This window comes from Camellia sinensis, chromosome 13 (genome assembly GCF_055761805.1).
Source record: "Camellia sinensis isolate YWXY chromosome 13, ASM5576180v1, whole genome shotgun sequence".
Classification (NCBI taxonomy): Eukaryota; Viridiplantae; Streptophyta; class Magnoliopsida; order Ericales; family Theaceae; genus Camellia; species Camellia sinensis.
This window is the reverse complement of record NC_138973.1, coordinates 140,720,827-140,741,634: the sequence shown is the minus strand read 5'-3', so window position 1 is coordinate 140,741,634 and position 20,808 is coordinate 140,720,827. Positions and strand designations below refer to the sequence as shown.

Here is a 20,808-nt window from a genome sequence, read left to right as displayed (position 1 = left end):
TATTTTCCGACCTAATGCAATATGCTCACCCTTGAAGCTCAACTTCGAAACCAGCAAGCTGTGAGGCCAAAAACCAACTTTCAGAGCTCAAATCACACTCCTAAGAACCTCAGCTCAAAGATAGCGGTGTGTCACTATGTGTTGTAGTGCAAAAGTGCTAGAAAAATGGACTTTAGAGCACTATTCAATATGATATGGAGAGAGAGTGAGAAATATATAGAGAGACAGATACAACTTCTCCAAATTTTTCTGAACCTCTGCTAGAGAGGAAGGGTCTCTCCTTATATAGAAGAATGCAATGATAAGCTTGTTAAACAAGCTTGGAATTGTGGGACCTATCAGTTGATAGACTGGTCATAGGTAGATTTTGCTTCTTCCTCTTTCTTCAAGTGTACTTAAAAGTGCCAACGAGCAACTTAGGTCCCATTCTTCCACATCTTAGGTCCAGTTCTTTCATGGCAATTGATGATGTGGATTTTGAATTTTTTTTCTTCCTTTCCTTTTTGTTTGGACAAGAGTGATTGCATCCTAACATTCAGAGACTTTGAAAGTTACAAGTTCTCTAATTTGAGCCTCCTTTTAATTGAATATTCTTGCAACATTTACTGGTGGCAATGGCACTAATCATCAGTCTTCTTCATTGCCGAGACAAAATACCCTACATTCGACATTTATCTGGCTCCACTTCACCTCCACTTGTCTCCAGTTACACCTGCACTTTGGCACAACCATCTTTATGATTTCCATCACGAACACCGTCAATAAATAAATATTTATTTATCAAACTTTAAATCGGGAGTTGTTATATTTTCAGATCAGCTGAGGATGTTGAAGGCTTTCTATTGCTATGAATTAGTGTTTTTTTCTTTTCTTTTTTCGTTTGCTTTAAAAAACAATTACTGTGTCGGGTGACAAAATAGAACCAGGTTGATTCAAAGTCCAAGCCATTTAATCACTAAGATTAACCTATGGGTCATATTTTACGTGATAGTAATTACATTTTCCTCCATATAATTTTCTAGTGTTGTTACTACTATGATTGATGATTGACAAGGTAAAATGAAACAAAAATTTTGTATGTTTTATCTTTTAATGCAGATGAGCTGCATGTCATCATCAGGACCAAGTGAACCTACAGAAATGTATCTGGTTGCCGATAGTACTACTAGTTCAACCTCTAACTAACCGAATAATACAAAAAAAGTGTAACAAATAACACAAAATAGTGTCAATTTACCTCATAATTTTCCATCCCGACCTAAATAGATGGATCCAATTTCCAAAACTTATGCAAATTCAAATAATAATCCATGCCTATTGCCAAGTCCAAATATGCACATTGCAGATTATCCAATTTCCAAAGCGGACCTAGTTGCAAAGGCTAGCAATTCTACTACTAATCCATGGCCATTGCCAAGTCCAAAGACATTTGCAAATTCTGAACTCGTAAAAGCAACATCAACAGGGATAGCAGCAGCAACACCAGAAAATGTGAAGGCAAGTGATGCTAAGGGTAGTCAACTAGTTGCCAATTTCGGCCTAGGGAGCAGCAATGGCACCCGTAGTGACAGCTTAGAGAGCTCCAGTGCAACCCTTAAGCCTCATACCGGTGGTGATGGTCGATGGGATGCCATTAACTTGGCTTCTTCCAAAGATTCCCCTCTTGGTGTTAGCCACTTTAGGCTCTTGAAGCGGCTCGGATATGGAGACATAGGAAGTGTCTATCTTGTTGAGCTCAGAGGAACCAATACTTACTTTGCCATGAAAGTCATGGACAAGGGGTCTCTTGCAAGCAGAAATAAGCTTCTTCGAGCTCAAACAGAAAGGGAGATCCTTGGTCTTCTTGACCACCCATTTCTACCTACTTTATATTCATATTTTGAGACTGAAACGTTTTATTGCTTGGTCATGGAATTCTGCAGTGGAGGTAATCTTTACACTCTTCGTCAAAAGCAACCAAACAAGTATTTCACTGAGGAAGCTGCTAGGTTAGTACATATCCGCCTTATTTGGTCTATATTTGCATTTCTTCATTATATGCCATTCAAAATTTCCCTTTATCTATTTATTATAGCAATGTCTGATTTTACCTGCGTATTGATTAATGATGTAACATATGCCATTTGTACTTTTAGCATAGCATTGCCATAAGTCTAGCCTACATAAAAAGATAAGGAGCAGAGATAGATTGGAAGCATTTTTAAACCTATCAAACACTCTTGACTTTTCTATTTATGATTCTAAGTTATGTCAAGGGTTTTATATTTCATTTTTTACACATGCTGCTCTTGGTCGCTATTGATTATTATAAATATGCTTACAAGGGTCTTTATGGTTTAATCATTAGCGTTGTTGATACAGCTATTTACTTAACAAGAGTCATGTACTATTGATCTTATTTGTAAATAATATGGTCTTCAAGAAATATAAATTATAGTCAGTTCTTGAACTTGACTAAAGGTCTAATTTTTGTTTTAAATAAGTAGTATGTTACAGTTCATTTGGAAAACTATGTGAGAAAAGAAGAAGAAAAAAAAATTGTGGTTTTTCACCTATATGAGAAAAGAAAAGGAATGATTAATTTACTCTCTGTTTTTTTTTTTTTTTTTTTTTTGGATAAAAAACAAAATGGTGTGATTTCTCACATATCTTGTTTGTCCATAAGCTGATCAAATGAGCCAAACCCAGAGTGTGAATTTGTAAGAGCCGATAAATGCAGAGCAAATTTATGCAACAAGCACTTATGGACTAAATAGTGATTTCTCATATTTATGCAACATGTGAGAAACCACAGTAATAGCAAAAAATGAAGTACAATATAAATAGGAAAACAACCAAAACCGTAAAAGCCTAATTACATATAATAGGACTAAACTGCCCTTAACGAAACCCTAAAGCTTAATTACAGATAATAGGACTAAACTACCCTTCATGCAACCCCAAAAGCCTAATTACAAATAACAAACTAAATTACCCTTAATGACTAAACTAAATAACAAGAACATGAACATGACATATTTCACATTAGCAAGTGTTACAGGGTCAATTTTCTAATTAAAATTTTCAGCTTACAATGGCATTAAGTTATAGCACTTAGTCTCAACCAATTATCAATACACAGTCACACAATGAGTTAGAACAAGTAAGAGAGAAGGCAACACAAAATTACAAGAAATTCTCAACCTTTATTATTGCACCAACAATACAAAGGAATACCTATGGAAACTCTTACAATTACTTGATACCATTTCGAGTTCCATGGCCATGCCTTATTATGCTTACAATCAGTTACAACAATACAAGGAAAGCATGCTAAGTGGCATGGCAGTTTACATCCCCAACTGCCTAGGTACTTAGGAACAAATCTGGAGCTAACTGCTAATAACTACTCCTTATTCTAGCCTTAGTTCCTGATTTCCAGGCTTGCCTTGTCTTTGCCACAACAAAAGTAACTGCTGTCAACAGACATGCATAACTGCTGATAACCGTCATGTTGTCTGCCTCATTAAGCCAGCCACGAATTTGGTTGTCTTGGCCACCAGACCAAGTCTTGCCCACCAGACCAAATCTTGCCCACAGATTGTCTTCAACCCTCCAGTATGTTGCAGCCCACATTTAGGTCATATTAATGCCTTGCATCTGTGCAAATGCTGTCCATACTTCTGGTGGGAGTGGTTTGTTAGCACCATCATGCCGTGGCCTTGGTTGGACATGGGCGCAAGATGTTGCCAATGCCAACCATGCAGCCTTCAAGTAGAAGGTGCTAACAAACCACTCCCACCAGAAGCAGCCAATGTCCTGGTTGGTAGGGTCTTTAATTACTCTTCGACTTGTTTTTCGAGCTGCCATAATGTTACATCTTTTTCCCAACTTGCATAAGATTCTGGGGAACCCTTCCACTTCACTAAGTAATGGGTCCTTCGATTCTTTTTACTTTGGCCCTCGATCTTGAGATCAAGAATCCGTTGTACCTCCCCATCAAACTGCTTTCTGATCACTGGAGGTGCCCTCCAAACCTGCTTCCTTATCAAGTTAGTTTGATCCTCATGAAAAGGTTTTAAAAAGCTAACATGGAAAGTTGGGTGGATTTTTAACCGATCAGGCAATACTAGCCTGTATGCAACATTCCCCACACGTTTTAAGATTTCAAAGGGGCCATAGTATTTCGGAATTAAGCCATGGTGCACGGTCTTACTGCTTATCTTCTTCCAAATTTGAGGAGTAAGCTTTAGTAGCACTTTGTCTCCCACTTTGAACTCTAAGGGTCTCCTCCCTTTGTTAGCATACTTCTTCATTCTTTTGCTTGCTTTAGCCAAACTATCTTGTGTTTCCTCCAGCAACTCTTGTTTAACCCTTGCAAAGTAGTATGCTGCTGGACATCTACCACCAAAGCCTGTTTTAGCCACTTCGTGAGGAGTTAGGGGTTGCTGCCCCGTGGCCAATTCGAACGGACTCATCCCGGTTGCAGATGATCTATGCAAATTGTAACAAAATTGTGCACTATCCAACAATTCGACCCAATTCTTTTGACTTGAGGTCACATAATGTCGGAGATACTCCTCAAGCAACCCATTCATCCTCTCGGTCTGGCCATCCGTCTGAGGGTGATTTGTTGTGGAGAACCTTAATTCTGAACCTAACAAATTAAAGAGCACAGTCCAAAACCTTCCCATAAACCAGTTATCCTTGTCGCTAATTATGTCCTCAGGCAAGCCAAAGTATTTTACAACATACTTATAAAATATATCAACAATAATGTCAGCAAGACAAGCATGAGGAGTAGGGATAAAGATAGCATACTTAGAAAAACGATCAACAATTACCATAATGGAACGCATCCCATTAATTTTAGGAAACCCGTCCATGGACACTAAAACCCAAGGCTTCTCAGGGACTGGCAATGGTTGCAACAACCCAGCCACCTTCCTTCTTTTGGTCTTGTCCAATTGGCACACCATGCAAGTTTTGACATAGGCCTCCATGTTCTCTTCCATTTTCGGCCAAACATATGAATGAGACAAGAGTGCCATAATGCTTTGTTATCCCGGATGACCAGCCCACTGCGGATCATGCGTTTCTCTAAGAAGTTCCATTCTCAGTCCCCCAACACTAAGGACATATAGCCTATCTCCTTTGCCATGGAAATGACCATCTTCAAGCCAATACCTACGAACAATACCATCATTCACTTGCTGCACCAACCGTTGATACTCTGAGTCAATTGCGGCACTATCCTTGATCCTTTCCAGCAATCGTGATTCAATGTTAGAAATAGCAGCCACATATTCAACTATCTCCTTCCGGCTTAAGGCATCAGCGACTAGATTTTGTCGTCCAGGCTTGTGTCACCACTCAAAATCATATTCTTCAAGGAATTCCTGCCAACGGGCCTGCCTTGGAGACAACTTTTTCTGAGTTTTGAAGAATGTATTGGCCACATTATCAATAAGAACCAAAAATCTAGTCCCCAATAGATAAACCCCCTAGGTGAGAAGGCAATGCACCACCGCCGTCATCTCTTTCTCATGGGCCGAATAATTCTTCTCAGCAACATTCCATTTGATTTCAAAGGCCACAAGGTGTCCCTCTTGCACCAATACCCCTCCAAGCGCTTTGTCTGAGGCATTCGTGTGTACTTCGAAAGGCAACTGAAAATTAGGCAGTCGCAAGACTAGTTCACTTGCCACCACACCTTTCAATTTGTCAAAGAGCTCTTGACAATTAACGAACCAATGCCATTTGTGATCTTTCTTCAGCAAATCAGTGAGGGGAGCAGCCTTCTTTGAATATCCCTCGATAAACATCCTGTAGTAATTTGCCAAAACCAAAAAGGATCGCAACTCCACAACATTGGTGGGTAGAGACCATTCCATAATAGCCTGCACCTCTTTCCATCCATTTTGACATAGCCTTGGCAAATAATATGCCACGAAACTTAATTTCTTTTTGAGCAAACTCGCACTTCTCCCTCTTTACATAGAGTTTATTTTCCCGCAGTCGGAAGAATACCTTTCTGAGATGGGTCAAATGGTCTTGTAATGTTTCACTATAAATTACAATGTCATCTAAGTAAACAACTACAAACCAATCAACATAATCATTAAAGACATCATGCATTAAATTACAAAATGTCGCATGAGCATTAGTAAGGCCAAAAGGCATAACTAAAAATTCAAAAGAACCATATCTAGTTACACAAGTGGTCTTTGCCTCGTCTCCTTCTACAACCCAAACTTGCCAATACCCCTAGCGAAGGTCCAACTTTGTGAAGAAAGTGGCCTTGTTAAGACGGTTAAACAGATCAGCCACCAAAGGGACAGGGTACTTATTTTTGATAGTCACCTTATTTAGGGCCCGATAATCCACGCACATCCGCAACGATCCATCTTGTTTCTTTTGGAACAACACTGGGGCACCATATGGGGCTTTGGAGGGTTAGACTAAACCGGCTTCCAATAACTCCGACAATTGCTTCCTTAGTTTAGCAAGTTCCAACGGCGACATTCGGTAGGGTGCCTTGGCAGGAGTCTGTACACTAGGCATCAATTCGATTTTTGTGATCAGTGGCACGCCGAGGAGGGAGAGATTTAGACAACTTTGGAGGCATTACATCAATGAACTCCGCAAAGACATCAACCACTGCATCCGACACTTCCATAGTAAGGTCAGGCTTCATTTCAATTAATACTGCAAGGAATGTTTCCTCGCCCTTCCTTAGCCCATTAAGCACTTGCACGGCCGACAACATCTTATCCTTCTTCTTTGCCCCATTTTTCTTGTCTGGTCGAGTAGAGCCCGACACAAAACAAGGTTGATTCTCATCTGAAATCAACAACCCACAATGCCATTTTTGCAGCCACAAATAAATCGTTCCCAAGAATATCATCAAAGTCATCTAATGGGACTGCCATGAAGTTAAGTTGTCCAGTCCATTCACCCACTGTTACCTTCACATCTTGAGTCATCCCATGCACCGGTTGGGCTGTAGAATTCACAGTCTTAATTCTGCTTGGATTCTGGACAATTTTCAATTTTAGGACTGCACTACCCTTTCAGACACAAAGTTCTGGATGGCACTAGTGTCCACCATTGCAAACACTTCAATACCATCCATCACCACCTATATGTACATCAAACTGGATAAGGGGGTCCTCTCAGCATGAATTACATTCAGCAATTGCAAGGAGTTGACTCGAGTAGGGCCATTTGAGTCAGATCTCGCCTTATCATCTTTAGCAACCATAGCGTTAAGTTTCTCACGCTTGGGACAATCCTTCGCTCTATGGGGTCCATCACAGATGAAACATCCTTTGTTAGATTTCCCACCATTGTTCTGAGAAGAGTCCCCTTTCTGCTTGTACTTGGAACCATCTTTACCCTTATTGAAACCACACTTCTTCTCTCTAGTCTTCTCTTTCCCTTTTTTCTTAGATTTGCTGGTTTCACACATGGGTTCCTTGCTTAACTTGTAGTCAAGCAACCCATCTGCCGCAGCCATGGCAGAAGGCAAATCTTTGACATCGAGTTTCCGAAGTTCCAACTGGGCCCAATTCTGTAACCTAAACATAAAGTTGAAAAGTTTATCTTCCTCCGACATGTTCTTGATGTCAAGCATCAACGAACTGAATTCTTTCACATATTCCCTCACTGATCCAGAATTCTTCAACCGTTTCAAGGCATCTCTTGCAACCCAAGATGTGTTGCAAGGAAGAAATTGTTCTTTCATTTCCTTCTTAAAAGTCTCCCATGTTAAGATCTCTGGTCGAGCATCATCCCCAACACGTGTACGCCACCAAAGTTTAGCATCACCAGTAAGGTACATGCTTGTGATGGTAACTTTCTCCCCTTCTTACACATGAGCAGCCTTAAAGTACTGCTCCATGTCCCACAAAAAATTCTCAAGTTCCTTGGCACTCCGATTACCACCGAAAGCCTTAGGATCAGGAACTTTGATTTTCGAAGGAGTCCCACCATAATTCGTATGCCCACAGACTGCCTTCTTAACAAGGGTGAGTTCGTCAGTAACCTCCTGCAATTTGTCCTTCCAAGCATCCGAAATGGCAAGTATATCAGTCATCACATCCTTGAACCGATCTGCTATCGAGGTCTCAAGGGCAAGAAACCCAGAAGCCATAGCATCCAATCGATCTGTTAGTGAGCGATTCTCATCAGTAGGTTCACCCACGAGATTCTCCTACCGTGTCACTCTTTCCTTCAAGGCATCTATGCTAGACACCATTAGGGCATAACCTGGCTTTGATACTAATTGTTACAGGGTCAATTTTTGAATTAAAATTTTCAGCCTGTAATGGCACTAAGTTACAGCACTTAGTCTCAGCCAATTATCAATACACACTCACACAATGAGTTAGAACAAGTAAGAGAGAAGGCAACACAAAATTACAGGAAATTCCCAACATTTATTATTACACCAACAATACAAATGAATACCTATGGAAACTCTTACAATTACTTGATACCATTTTGAGTTCCATGGCCATGCCTTATATAGGCTTACAATAAGTTACAACAATACAACCAACAATACGGAGCATGCCAAGTGGCATGGCAGTTTACACCCCCAACTGCCTAGGGACTTAAGAACAAATCTGGAGCTAACTGCTAATAATTGCTTCTGTCTTCCAGCCGTGGTTCCTAATTTCCAGGCTTGCCTTGTCTTTGCCCTAACAAAAGTAATTGTTGCCAATAGACATGCATAACTGCTGATAACTGCCATGTTTTCTGTCTCATCAAGCCAGCCACGAATTTGGTTGTCTTGGCCACCAGACCAAGTCTTGCCCACTGATTGTCTTCAACCCTTCAGTATGTTGCAGCCCACATTCAGGTTATACGAATGCCTTGCATCTGTGCAAATGCTACCCGTACTTTGGCCAAGGGTTGTGTGCTGCTGCCCCAACATTTTGTCATCTTTTCACCTTGTTGTCTTGGCATGCCACCATCATGCCGTGGCCTTGGTTGGACATGGGTGCAAGGTATTGCCAATGCCAACCATGCAGCCTTCAAGTAGAAGGTGTTCCTTTATTTATATAGTTGTAAGCCATTGAGGTTATGGGGTCATTGATTGAGATAAAATTCAGAGAATGTTTATGAATTTGAAATTCTTCTGGTTTTTCCTTGTGTTTTCATTCATTTCATATGCTTCCCTATGTCAGAACTCCACAGGCTCATCGCCACCACCTGTTGCAATTAAACCTCCCTTAACCGGTTTATTGCCCAACCTCTATGGCCACCATCTCCATTGACAACACCATGGTCAATCTAAATCCAAGCCCATTGCAATTTGCTAACTACCCTCTTCTAGTTTCAGCAATATATTATCGATCTAATTCTCTTCATTTTCACCATCTTGATTATAGCATAACAATACAATGATACAACCATCTATACAAAACAAAAATCCAAATAAATTCAAAGAAAAATAAATCATTGGTGCCAACATTGCTCCCTCCTCCCTCCCCTCCATTTCAATAGTGCCACCTTTCCATACCCTTATATCTATCTATGAACCCAAGCAGCCCACCAAATCATCACCCATTCACTACCTTTCATCACCACCAATGATACCATTGATGACTTCGTTTCTCTATTTGCTAACCTAATCGACCAACTCGGAATATGGGTTGTTGTTCATTGCTTTATACTTAAAGCAATGTTCTTTGTTCTAATAATTCATGAAAGAGATTATCATATTCCCTGCCATACCCATCGTTGATCGTCATCAGTTCCATTGTAGTTTAGATCGCAAAAATAGGGAGACAGAGGGAGGTTTGGGTATTGTGGACCTTGGTAAGTTTTGGTCACTGGGCCCTTGATCCAATGCAGGTTTCGAGGCGTCCCCTAGCATTTTGGTAATTTTATTGTTGTTTCCATGTTGCTTTGATTTTTATACTTACATAGATGAGAGGCACCTCTTGTATTGTGTGAGAGAGTTGTAATTGTTGTCAGATCATAGTGAAACTGCAACGACCTCTGACGTACGTGAACCATGTAAACCCTTGTATTCTGGCGTGTATGTGTGATTGTTTCGATACATATTATCTTTGTTGTTTGCTATTTTGTGTCTCATTGATCCTGGCTAGGGGTTGTCAAAATCCTAACAAGTAGTGGCGGAGGGCTATGACAGTGTTAGGATGGCGGTGGGGGATTTGATCAATTGCATTACAAAGTGCGAGGACTGGGTGTGGCGATTGCGGGGAAATGACTGCCTATTTGGGGGATCTGTAATTTCTCAAACACGAGGGGAATTCTGTATTTGTTTGATAACTCAAGGTTATATTTGTAATTTCCCCTACTTATATTACTAAAAAAACCCTATATTCTATTGAAGATGATGAAGTATATACTGATGGTCTTTACTATTCTCAGTATTTGAGTTGGGGTTGGATGCAAGAGAACCTGAAAGTTGTTATTCCTAAGTTGTATGCATTGGCATTTGCTTCAAGTTGTTTAGATACAGAACATACCAAGAATGTTGCCCTGGATATTTCCATTTTTTCTTTCCTTGGTGTCATGCAGCATGGATTGGTCTTTGTCAAGTGCAGGTGATTCATGGATTGATTGAGAGAAATTTCAAATACCAAGTGTTTATATTGGAAAGCTATTATTACGTTTAGTAGAGAATGGTTCATGTAATTGAAACTTCATGTATTTGTGTCATTGAAACTCTTCCCCTTATGTATGATCTTTGAGGTTTATGCCTGTCATCCGGATATGTTTCTCATGACATTACTATTTGTTAGTAATGGGCGCCCATGTGGCATGACCATTTGAATTTGAATTTGAATTTGAATCTTATCCAAATAGGTTTTGAAATTGAATTCAACCACTCAGGATACAGATATTATCTCCATTAACTGATATGGATAGATACTAATAACACATTATATATCTGGTATATGGGTTATGTGTGATTAAGAGAGAAACAACGTATGATCTGAGTTTTACCCATATACTGACTTTCTCCCAAAAACAACGATTAAGTCATTTCCACTGTGATTTGTGTGGGTGATATTCATTCTGTAATATCACTTCACTGCTGGGTTGGTTTATCAGACTCTGGAAGTACGTGATTTACCCACGAGATCCTTCAATTCAGACTCTGTTTATAAGGTATGACCATAATTTTTTATTCCGCTGCGTTATGTTAATGTTTACATTGGTATCAGAGCAAGTTGATAGATATTTTCGTGTTTCCTTTAATCATGTATATATTTTTTATATGTATATGTATACATTATATACATGAATATTTGTAGAGGAGAAAAAAAATCTACTTTTATCAGATTAGGAGCATAAATATATTTTTTTTATGTTCATTAATGTCTTTCTTCATACCATAAATGGTTTTATTTTGAAAAAAGGAGTCCCGTAGTACAAAAATCGGACCAGAAAACACCCTGGAAGGCGGCGCGTGGTCTGCACGCGCCACCTGACGCCGTGAGCCGCTCCCACGCACTCCCACGCGCAGCCACGCGCTCCCACACGCCAGATGCTCTGTCGACGCGCCTGCACGTGCCCTCGCGTGCGAGTCCGCGGCGCTGTCCACGCACGCCGTGCCCTGAGTCGGGCTCCGAGCCGCGTGCTGAGCCGGGCTCGCTGAGCCGCGCCGTTTTCCTCCGCCGGCTCGGCTGGCTTGGCTGCTGATGTGTTAGGCGCTGTTTGTTTTGTTTTTAATTCTGAATCGCGTTAAAAGGTCATAATTAATTCATTACATATTTGTTTTATGCGTGGCTTATACTGTTAGACTTAGAATTAATTTTTCTACATTCTGTAAAATTTTGAAAATTTTACGAAAATATAAAATATTTTTTCTGTGTTAATAATTCATGTTTTATGCTTTAAAATGCTTCTGGTATTGCATAAATAATTTTTTGGGGTTGAAATTTTTATTGTAGACTTCTGAAAGGTTTTACTATTTACTGGTAATATTGTCTCATTTTATCAGTTTCTGGATTTTTTATTTCTAATTTTATGTGTATTTATTAGTTATTTAAAATTCCAGAATATTTCAGAAATATTCCAGAATATTTCAGAATGATGTACATTTTAATTATGGCATAATCTGAATATTGTTTCTGTTTATCAGTTTCTGAATTTTTTATTTTTAATTTTATGTGTGTTTATTAGTTATTTAAAATTCCAGAAAATTTCAAAAAATTTCAGAAAATTTCAAAATGTTGTACACTTTAATTATGGCATAATCTGAATATTGAATACAGCATATTTTTTTTGGGTTTGTACTATGTTGCAATTAAAGAAGCATGATTATTTATTTATTTAAATTCCATTATTAAATACATATAGCATGAGTTATTTGTAAATTTACATTGAGATGCTATTGTATGGAATTTATTATGCTTTGTATATGCCATAAGTAGTGGGAGATTGTTTGATTTTTTTTTTTTTTTTGCGCATGGAATTAAATTAAATTTTGATAATTATCACTAAAGGCGCAAGAGATGATTACGAGCATAGCAAATTTTCGATCTTGAGACATGTGTAAAATTATCATTATTTAATTTAGATTCTTTTTTGCTGCAAAATATTTTGTTTTGTGTTGCTATCATTAATATCCCCTGTGCATTTATTTACTCTATATGTAGAAATGGCTGCTAAGACAGTGGTGGCAGACTTAACTAAGGGAGAGAAATTGGATGACGACAATTATGATATATGGCGCCGTAAGATCCAATACCTCCTCAATGAGCAAGAAGTGTTGACCACACTTGAACAAGTGATGGTTGAGCCAGAGCAGGGCAATACAGCTCAACATCGTCGTGATCTTGAAGCCTTTCAGACTTGGTGTAACAAAGATCGGTGTGCGCGCTTTATTATGTTGAGCAGCATGCACAACGACTTGATTAGTGCGTTTGAGCATTGCCCGATTGCATTTGAGATGTGGGAAGCTCTCAAGCAAAAGTTTGGTATTACCTCTTTGGCAAAGCTACGTGGGCTGACTATGAAGTTTGACTCATATCAGAAAAGGGCGCATCACTCGATGAAGCAGCATTTGAGAGTCATGTCAGCCATGATACGTGAGCTCGTGGCTACTGGGCACAATTCGACTCAAGAGCAGCAAGTATAGGCTGTGATACGCTCTCTGCCAAATTCTTAGGAGCAGATGAAGCAGAACATGATGCATAATGAGAGTGTGAAAACATTCAAAGACATATCGCGTCATTTGGAGCTAGAGGCTGAGCGCCTTGAGGCGGCTAAGTCTGATGGTTCTGCTATGGTGGTTGAGTCAAGCTCACGTAGGACTTCTTAGTTCAAACGTGGAAAAGCAAAAAGTGCCCCTAAGAAGCAAGCAGCAGCTGCGCTTAAGCCCAATGGCGCTAGAAATTTCAAGCGTAGGGGCAAGAGAGGTGGTAAGAAGGCAAAGGCTAAATTGACATGCTTTAACTGTAACAAAGAAGGACACTTCGCTCGGGATTGCCTTGAGCAGAAGAAAGTACTCCCTTACTTAATTTCTCGCATTCAATGCTTTGTGTCTAGTCAAGCATTAATTGCTCATTCTCCTCATTTTTGGGTTGTAGACTCCGGAGCAACAGACCACATCGCGAGGGACAGAGTAGGGTTCGTTGAGTATTGCCGAGTACCAGCTAGGAGCAGAAAAGTTTACATGGGGAATGAGTCCAGTGTAAAGGTGCTTGGCATTGGCACATTCAAGCTGGAAATGCGACGAGGGCACACCTTGTATCTTCATGATGTTCTGTATGCTCCGGATATTCGGCGAAACTTAGTTTCAGTTATTAGCATGATGAGCCTTGGTTTTAGTTTTTGTTTTGAGAATAATGGTGTTAGCATTTATTTGGGAACAATTTTTTATGGTTTTGGTTATCTTTCAGATGGTTTTTTAGTTTTGGATGTGGATGATTCTAGTCTTAATAAAAATGCCAATGACTCTATTTCTAATATTGCATCTTTTTGTGATAATGATTCTATGAGATGGCATGCTAGATTAGGCCACATAGGGCAAGACAGGATGACTAGATTGGCTAGAGAAGGTCTTTTAGGCCCACTCGCTAGAGTCACTTTGCCTACTTGTGAGCACTGTCTTGCTGGAAAGGCAACAAAGAAACCATTTGGGAAAGCCATAAGGGCATCTATTCCATTGCAACTTATTCATTCTGATATATGTGGACCAATGAATGTGAGGGCAAGGCATGGAGCTCCTTATTTCATCACATTTATAGATGATTGCACGCGTTTTGGTCATGTCTATTTGATTTCTCACAAGTCAAAAGCATTGGATTGCTTTAGACGGTATGTTAATGAGGTTGAGAATCAATTAGACAAGAGCATTAAGGCTCTAAGGGCTGACCGAGGACGTGAGTATCTATCTGAGCAATTTAAAGTGCTCTGTGAGGAAAAAGGAGTTATCAGGCAATTGATAATTCCTAGGACTCCGCAACAAAATGGTGTAGCGGAGAGAAGGAATCGCACATTGCTTGACATGGTTAGATCAATGATGGCGCAAGCTAATCTTCCAATTTCTTATTGGGGAGATGCTTTGTTGATTGCTGCTTACGTCCTTAACTGTGTGCCCTCCAAATCAGTTCCTTCTACCCCATATGAGATGTGGACTGGCCAAAGCTTGATTTGGGCAATTTGCGGCCTTAGGGTTCGGCAGCTTACATACACAACGCTTCTCATAAGTTTAGGAAGTTGGGCCCTAGAGGAAAGAAGCGTATCTTCATTCGCTATAGTGAGCATTCTAAGGGCTATGTGTTTGTTGGGGAGCATCCGGATGGAAGTGTGACTGAAATTGAGTCACGAGATGTAGATTTCCTAGAGGAGGATTTCCCTAGCAGAGGTGAGGTAACTAGAGAAGTAGAACTCTATGAGATGGAGGATCTACTTGAAGGCGCACCTAGTAGCCTAGTAGAGAATGAGGAAATAATTCCTCAAGCTCCTAGGGATAGTGGGAGCGATCTACCTACCCATGGATTAGATCCAATGGATGAGGATTCTCAGGATTCTCAACCACGTAGAAGCAAACGTGGAGCTATACCCCGTCGTCGTTTTGAGATTGAAGGGGAAGCATTCATGATTGCTCCGAGTGATGAGATGGAGCCTAAGAATCTCAAAGAGGCTCTCTCATCCCCTGCTAGTAAAGAATGGAGTACTGCAATGGATGAAGAAATAGAGTCTATGAAGAAAAATCATGTCTGGGACTTGGTTGATTTGCCGCTAGGGCGCAAGACTATTGGGAACAAATGGGTTCTCAAAATCAAGCGCAAGGCGGATGGTTCCATAGAAAGGTATAAGGCTCGCCTAGTGGCAAAAGGTACCCAACGAGAGGGTGTGGATTATGAGGAAACTTTTTCACCAGTTGTAAGGTTTGCCTCTATTCGCCTAATCCTGGCCATAGTAGCTCAGTTGGACTTAGAGCTATATCAGATGGACGTTAAAACTGCATTTCTCAATGGAGAATTAGATGAAGAGATCTACATGGATCAACCAGAAGGCTTTGTGGCAGTAGGTCAGGAGCGCAAAGTTTGCAAGCTTCAACGATCTATTTATGGCTTAAAGCAATCATCTAGACAATGGAATCTGAGATTTCATCGAGCCATTGTTTCTAATGGGTTTACGATGATTGATGAAGATCACTGTGTGTATGTTAAGCGGTCCAAGGACATTTTTCTGATATTATCATTATATGTAGATGACATATTATTGGCTGGAAATGACCAGGAGATAATTGTCGCCACTAAAATGTGGTTGTTCTCTACATTTGAGATGAAGGACATAGGTGAGGCAAGCTATGTGCTCGGTGTTAAGATCCTTAGGGATCGCTCTAGGAGACTTCTAGGTTTGTCTCAAGAGACTTACATTAAGACTATTCTAGAGCGGTTCCAGATGCAGAGCTGCAAACCCATTGACACTCCTGTTGCAAAAGGCGAGAGCCTAAGCCTTGATATGGGTCCTAAGACTCAAGAAGAAAATGAAAAGATGGCCCGTGTTCCCAATGCAAATACTATTGGAAGCTTGATGTATGCTATGATGTGTACACGTCCTGACATTTGTTATGCAGTCGGATTGGTGAGTCGTTACCAATCCAACCCAGGACCAGCTCATTGGAAAGTAGTTAAGAGGATATTACGATATCTTAGAGGGACTGCAGATTACACACTTTGCTACCAGAGTTCAGATCTACATCTAGTTGGCTATTGTGATGCTGACTGTGGAGGAGACCTAGATGAGCGTAAGTCTACTTCAGGATATGCTTTCATGCTTAGCGATGGTGCTATTTCTTGGAGCAGTAAGAAGCAATCCTGTATCGCCTTATCGACTATGGAGGCTGAGTTTGTGGCTTGTTCATCTACCGTTCAGGAAGCCGTGTGGTTGAGGAGATTCCTTCAGCATTTAGATGTTGTCACACACACTACAGACCCTGTGACTATCCATTGTGACAGCATGGCTGCACTCGCTTACGCTAAGGATCCTAAATACCACGGCAGAACCAAACACATTAATGTGAGGTTCAACTTTATCAGAGACATTTTGGCGCAGAAAGAAGTGATCCTGGAGCACATCCCTACGAGTCGCATGGTTGCAAACCTTTTGACTAAGCCCATTGCTAGAGATGTTTATCTTACTCATGTTAGGGCTTTAGGACTACGTAGGTGGTGATATTTTTATGTGTATTCAGTTGAACTCATTTTTTTGGGGACATTTATGCCATTAGTATTCATAGTTGTTTCTATTACACATTTATGTTTACTACTTTTAGTAATGGTTTGTGAATTAGCATACACAAAATAATTAAATTGATGTTAGCAGGCAAGATTGGCTCACTCACACGAGCAATCGCCCTTAGCGTTAGGTAGCGAGTAAGGATGAGACTAGAAGCTAAAATTATCCACTAGCTATGTCGCCTTGGTTGGAGCCAAGATGAGGTCTTGTTAGAGACCGACCATGGATATGAGAGTACCCACTTTTCCATGATATGTCTGTTATTGATAGCCAGATGCGAGATCTCATTTGATGCCTGAGAGGCGAGCAAATAGAGAATTCGAGTTAGACGCTAGGAAGCGACTCGTGCGCTTAAGAGCGACTAGACTAAGATCTGTATGGTGTGTGAGTTTAACATCACTCTTTGGAAGAGTAACTCCACTGTAACATGCATTCATACTGCATGTGCTTATCGACCCGTTAGCGAGGTGAAAGAATGAATCCCTGCTTCTTCACCGTGTGAGTCCTAAAAGTCATTTTTCCCTAAATGACTTCACTATGTACCTTTTTGTGACTTTTGACTATGTCATAAGGTAAGGGGTTGATGTTCTGCTACTTTGGTATGTTGCCTGCAGTCATGTATGATTCGGCCTTAAGGGACATCACTGAGAAAGCGGTCAATCCTAAACTAAATGGCATGAGGGCAAAGGGAAGATCATCTAGTATTACACCACCGTTGTATATTCACTGCCGGCAATTCACATCGCTCTGTATGAAAAGCGAATTGAGTGTGAATATATTGCAAGAATTGAGAGGGTCAAACATGCTTTTTTTTTAGGGATTAGAGATGTTTTTTGGACCGGTGTAATTAGATGAGTCTGGGGTATCTGAGACACAATCTCTGTTCTTTTTGGGTTGATGTCTCTATACTGACTCATATTGAGTTTCTAGTATAGAGCTCCCACATGCAGGTGTTCTCAGCGGTCGCACGGTGCATTGACTAGTATGAGATTGTTCATTTTTTGGGAGTTTGAGATAGAGATGTGGTAGTGTCATGCCAACTCATGTGCGAGTGAGAGATGTTAGTAATGGGCGCCCATGTGGCATGACCATTTGAATTTGAATTTGAATCTTATCCAAATAGGTTTTGAACTTGAATTCAAACCTATTTAGGATAACCACTCAGGATACAGATATTATCTCCATTAACTGATATGGATAGATAATAATAACACATTATATATCTGGTATATGGGTTATGGGTGATTAAGAGAGAAACAACGTATGATCTGAGTTTTACCCATATACTGACTCTCTTCCAAAAACAACAATCAAGTCATTTGCACTGTGATTTGTGTGGGTGATATTCATTCTGTAATATCACTTCACTGCTGGGTTGGTTTATCAGACTCTGTAAGCACGTGATTTACCCACGAGATCCTTCAATTCAGACTTTGTTTATAAGGTATGACCATAATTTTTTATTCCGGTGAGTTATGTTAATGTTTACACTATTTAAAAAATAGCTTCGATATGATATTTTTTTTGTTCATTTTAATTTTTTATCAGGTTTGACACTTGAGAGGTGTTGTTGGCACTTGAGTATCTGCACATGCTGGGCATTGTGTACAGAGATCTGAAGCCAGAAAACGTGCTAGTAAGAGATGAGGGTCATATCATGCTCTCTGACTATGATTTATCACTTGGTTGCTCTGTTAGCCCAACTCTTGTCATGTCTTCATCTGTCCATGTAGGCAATGGGAGTGGTGGCATTTTGGATGATGAATATGCAGTCCGTGGTTGTATCCAACCATCAAATTTTTTCCCCCGCATCCTTGCTACAAAGAAGAATCGCAAATCTAAATCGGATTTTGGACTCTTTGTTGGAGGGTCTCTCCTAGAACTAATGGCAGAGCCTACCAATGTGCGCTCAATGTCATTTGTTGGAACCCATGAATATCTAGCCCCAGAGATCATACGTGGAGAGGGTCATGGTAGTGTAGTGGACTGGTGGAGATTTGGCATTTTCTTATATGAGTTATTGCATGGGACAAACCCACCCCCTTGAAAGGTTCTGGCAATCGTGCCACACTTTTTAATGTTGTAGGGCAGCCACTAAGGTTCCCTGAAACTCCACAAGTGAGTTTTATGGCACGTGATCTGATACGGGGACTCTTGGTGAAGGAACCGCATAAACGGATTGCATACAAAAGGGGTGCAACAGAAATAAAACAGCACCCATTCTTTGACGGTGTGAACTGGGCTTTCGTGAGGAGCGCCATGCCTCCCTAGCTACATACCTGAGCCTGTGGACTTGGGGCATTTTGCTAGTGCTAGTAAAGAGACGGCCCATGCAGACAAGACAAGAAAATGGCAGAAATCGGAGCCCATACAAACAAGAATAGTCCTAATGATTCTTTATATGTTGATTTTGAGTACTTTTAGCAATTTGGACTACTTTTTTTTTTGATAACTCAGGTATCCCCACAGCCGAAGCATGGGACTAATCCTGAGGGCCTTGAAGTTAACGACCGGGCAAACCTCCAGTGGCCCGCACAGTAACCTGTGGGGAGTGGGATTCGAACTTGGGACCTCCAGGAGGAGCAAGCAATTTGGACTACTTGAATGGTAATGCACATTGTCTCAGTGTGTTAGACGAAAAGCAAAATGACAATTCAATATGATTGCTGAGAATACTTTGAAGAAAGAATTTGTGAAGGCAATAAATTGTCAGTTTGGCTGCTAGCTGCAAAGAGGATATATTGTGTTTGCAGGGAGGATTTTTTCTCTTCTTTTTTTAGTATATTTTGTTATATGATTTTATGAAACACATGCGCACCATTTGTTACAATGTTCTAGTTGAGTTTTACTTTTCACGCTTCCAAGAGCATACAACACCCATAATTATTTTTGTGGAATGGAATGGAATGGCTGAATTCTATCATCACTCGGAGTAAATATTTCTTCGGTTCGATCGTAATGGCTAGCTGTAGTGTTTGCTATGTTGGTTCCCTTTTTTTTTTTTTTTTTTGGCTCGGCAATGCTATGTTGTTGTCTTTAACGTTTCTATCCATCTTTAGGTTGATGATAAAATTTATGAGTTCTAACATGGTCTTCTATGATTGCTGTCCAAAAATTTATGCTGCTGGTTGATATGACACTTTAAATTTTGTAAAAATAAAATACAATTTAAAAGGAACCAAAGTGGCTTGGCTTCACTTTAAATTTTGTGATGCTCTCTCTCTCTCTCTCTCTCTCTCTCTCTCTCTCTCTCTCTCTCTCTCTCTCTCTCTCTCTCTCTCTCTCTCTCTCTAACAACATTTGAAGAAAAGATCAAAGCATTTTTGAAGAAAAGTTTATATGCGGAGGGAGAGCAACAAAGACAGTGGGGGAGTTTTACTTTATATTCTTTGCTAAATTGTTTTAAAAAGTGTTCTTGAAAAATAATTTTGAAAGCAACATATTTTAGAATTTTTTTAATTATTTTTAAAATCTATCAATAAGTTTGACACGTGTGAAAAAAAATATACTAATTAATTTTCATTTTTATTTTCCTAAAAAATATATAAAAAAAGATATATAAATAAAATTTTTATTTTTTATTCATATAATTAACAAATTATTGATTAAAAGGGGATTAAATGTTATATAAATTTAAATTTTAAGAGAAGTCAATATAATTATGTAAAGTTATAGAATTTATTATATATATTTTAAAAATTAATGTAACTCATCCTAAATAAAAATACAAAATAAAGGGCAAGGCCTAATAAGGCGTATGATAATTGAGTATTTATGTGCTTAAATAATTCGGTGGTTGAGAAGTGAACGGATAAAAAAATAATAATAAAATAAAATAAAATAAAGAGAACTATATAAAAGAGTATTATAATCCCATTAAAAAAAAATATGAGAAAAGTTGAGTGCATATTAATGGTACATGAAATTACTCACAGATGATGCACAAAGGGTGGATCTTACTTGTACGACTTTTGTGCTTTGTCTGTGCACTATTTCTGTGTTAGTAAAAACACAAAAGATATTATTTAATACGATACATTTAATGTATTTGATTACTTTCTAAAAGTAATTAATTTTCTATCACATAAG

At 39.5% G+C, this 20,808-nt stretch overlaps 1 pseudogene; it reads left to right on the top strand.

Annotated features, from left to right (window-relative positions):
• Positions 1-1,266: 1,266 nt before the first annotated feature.
• Positions 1,267-19,143, top strand: LOC114322873 (serine/threonine-protein kinase AGC1-7 pseudogene; annotated as a pseudogene).
• Positions 19,144-20,808: the final 1,665 nt, after the last annotated feature.